The following is a 3,518-nucleotide window of genomic DNA, read 5'->3' as shown; positions in this document are numbered from 1 at the left end:
CCTGTGAACCAGGCCCCACCTGTACTCTCAGGTGCCCTTGCAAAGTCCCAGAGGAGGACGCCAGCAGGTGTCCACTGGAATCTTGGACTCGCAGGCTGTGGGTTCTGAGGATCATGCTATGGCAGGCCCAGAACAGGAGTCGGGGGCCAGCCAGGACTGAGAGAAGCTGGAGACCAATGATGCCCAGACTGGGTCACATGGGCCATTGCTTTTTGCACATTTGCAATAAAAATACCTTGAAAGGGGGTTCTGTGGCTAAATATACTTTAAAAATGCCACGTACAAGGCCATTCTCCACTTCTTGGAGATTTATAATTCACATTAAAGACTTTGAGAAGTCTGACAGTTGTTTGTGTTTTGTTTCTTAGTTTTATTTCATTGAAGCCCACACTTGTTAGCCTTAGAACCCTCTTCCCATAAATACCTGTCTACATCTGTGAGCAAGAGTTGTCTAAATCTCAGGGTAGGAAATGTGGCTACATCCTTGGAAAAGCCTCTGCATCTCTTCCCAGATTTTATTTTTTTTTTCCCTGTACTGTTGCACTTACTAAGTATGAAAGACCTGAACCAGCAGGTACTAGCCGTAGTCATAAGAAGCAAACGATGTAGTCAAGTACTGTGGCACCGGTAGTGATGATTTGCTGGGGCTGCTGCTAAGGGTAAGAACAGCCACCACCTGATGACACTGTGTGTCAGGTGCTATTCAAGATGCTTTGCTCTTACTAATTAATCGAGTCCTGTTTACAACCCTGTTTTTAAGTTCATAGAATAGGTAAAGAAACCAAGGCACAGACAGGTGAGGCCCCTTGCCTTAGGTCACAGAGCCGGTACCTGGTGAAGCTGGCATTGAGCTTACCAGTCCCTCTGCTTCCAGGTTCACCCTCCCCAGTCTGTCCTCCATCCTGCAGTTGGAGAGATCTTTCCCCAGGTGGATATGACCGGCTCTGCACTTCAGCTCCACTGCTATTTATCCTCACAGGGCTCCCTACTGCCTAAGGTCTATGGAGAAGACTTCATCTTGACTCTCCAGGGTCAAGTATATCCCTCTTCCCTGCCATAAGGAAGCATCTACAATGCTGCTCTTTTATATTTCTGAGACTGTACAACCCAGCATGATGGTGGGGACCACAGCTGATTTATCTCTGCATCATTTATGTCTGGAAAATAGTAGGTGCTCAAGAAAGTGGCTGTTAGATGAAAGGAAAGAAGAATGATTGGAGAATGATTGGGTGGGTGGGTAGGAGGATGGATGTATGGATGGATGGACTATTCAGTGGATGAATGGATGATGGATGGATGGATGGATAGATGGACTATTCAGTGTATGGATGGAAGGATGGACTATTCAGTGGGTGGATGGATGATGGATGGATGGATGGATGGATGGATGGATGGATTATTCAGTGGATGAATGGATGGATGGATGGATGGACTATTCAGTGGATGAATGGATGATGGATGGATGGATGGATGGATGGATGGACTATTCAGTATATGGATGGAAGGATGGACTATTCAGTGGATGGATGGATGGATGGATGGATGGATGGATGGATGGACTATCCAGTGAGTGGATGGATGGATGGATAGATAGATGAATGGATGGATGGAAGAATTATTGAGTGGATTGATGGATACATAGATTGACAGGTGGATTTACAAGGAGGATGGATGGATAAGTAGGCAGACGATTCAGATGATTTAGAGAAAGGACTACTGTGTGGCATGAATAGATGAATCGAGATTAGAAAGCACCTGCAGGATTTTAATTTTTTCCTGTACTGTTGCACTTGCTAAGTGTAAAAGACCTGGACCAACAGGTATTAGCTATAGTCATAAGGCACAAGCAGGCACTTCGGCTAAGCATGCAGGATCTAGAATTGGCCTGCCCGGCTCATATCCCAGCATTTCAACACCTGAAAGAGTGACTGTGGAAGAAGGAAGGAAAGAGGGACTTGTAAAAGAACTTGGGCAAGCTGTTTAACCTCCCTATGTTCCAGCCTCCTTATCTATAGAGTGGGGATGGAGGACGAGTATTAACTTCATTGGCTTGTGGGGTTTAAATAAGACAATGCTTCAAATGATATACATGCCCATAGGTATTAGCTGTAAGCAGTTCTACCTATGGCTGAGGCAGCTGACAACGCTCTAATGACCCCACACCATGGCTTCTTCTCATCCCATCCGGAAGTTTCTTCTCCTGCATCTGGAAGTGGAGAGGGAGACCTGGGTAAAGACTCCAGGGCAAGATTTCAAGGGATTCCCCTGACGTTGGCCATGACCGAAACCAACAGAAACAGCCGGCAAGGAGGGGGCCTGCGATTCCCTTTTCCTCTGTGGCACTTACAGCATTAGTCATCCCTGGCTCGGACTCTGACCCCCACATTGTTGCTGGGGGCCTGAGATCTGGGGTCATGGCGAGACCCACGCCCTCCTTTTCCGGCCAAGCTGCAATATCAGACATTGACAACAGGTGGCGCCATCTAATATGTGATCTGTCCCGTTTTTATAACCTTTCAAAATGCAAGGGCCTGTGTCCTGTAAAACGACTCAGCTTCCCATTTCACCAGTTCCATAGGCTTCAGTGTCTTCCCAGTAAGGCATGATATCATTAAAAATGTGTACTTAAGCTCCCCCAGGCGATCACAATAGTGTGATGGGCTCATAGTACCGTGTGTGAGATAGATCACGGAGACCCAGAGCGAGCCTCCCTGCGGTCTTGCTGCTTGGGGGGCATATTGTGGTTGATTTTTCCACGTGTCTTGTCTCCCCAGGTTGCACCATGTGTACTAGAAACCCTCGCCTCTTCCACTTGGCTCCTTGGTATCTTCTGTGCTCCTCGGGTCAGGCCTGGGGCACCTGGTTCTAGAGGGTCCAGGAACCCAAGGAGGAAGGTCCAGCTAGCCAGAGGAGTCCTTCAGTTGAGAGCATCAATTTGTATTCATGACAAAAAGGCTCTGGCTAATTACAGAAGCCACGGGGCTGGGTGCCCCTCACCCAGCAGCCCGCTTCCTGTCTGGGGAGGTTCTAGGTCCTGAAACATTTGGGGAAATTCTGATTTAATTCTACAGGGAGGGGATTGAATCTCTCTGGGCTTCCCAGTTCCCACTGATCAAAGGCAAAGGCTGTGATCATTCTCCCAGGGCCCTGGATGGTGGATGTCTTGTCCGGGCACGATTCCACCCCCGGCTTCCTTCCCGGCATCTCTTCTTTCTTATCCCACTAACAAAGCAGAGACTCTACTCTCTGCACAAGCCAGGACTCGGGAGCCTGGCTTTCTGGGGGAGTTGAGATCTAACACATTGAAGGGTGCTTCAGTTAACCAGGGAGAGAAAAGCTGTAGCAAGTGCCAAGCCTTACAGACACACGCTAGAGATGGTCGTGCCCGGATGGGCAGGCAGGCCCCGAAGGGAGGCTGGACAGAGGTTCCACGCCTCACAAGACAGTGAATACCGAGGGGTGCAAAGAAACAGTCTGCATAAGGGCAAAACGATCTGGATTCACTGCCAACCTCGAGA

This window comes from Muscardinus avellanarius, assembly GCF_963383645.1.
Source record: "Muscardinus avellanarius genome assembly, chromosome: 3".
NCBI classification, from domain to species: domain Eukaryota; kingdom Metazoa; phylum Chordata; class Mammalia; order Rodentia; family Gliridae; genus Muscardinus; species Muscardinus avellanarius.
The sequence above is the reverse complement of the archived record's forward strand: the minus strand, read 5'-3'. Positions refer to the sequence as shown.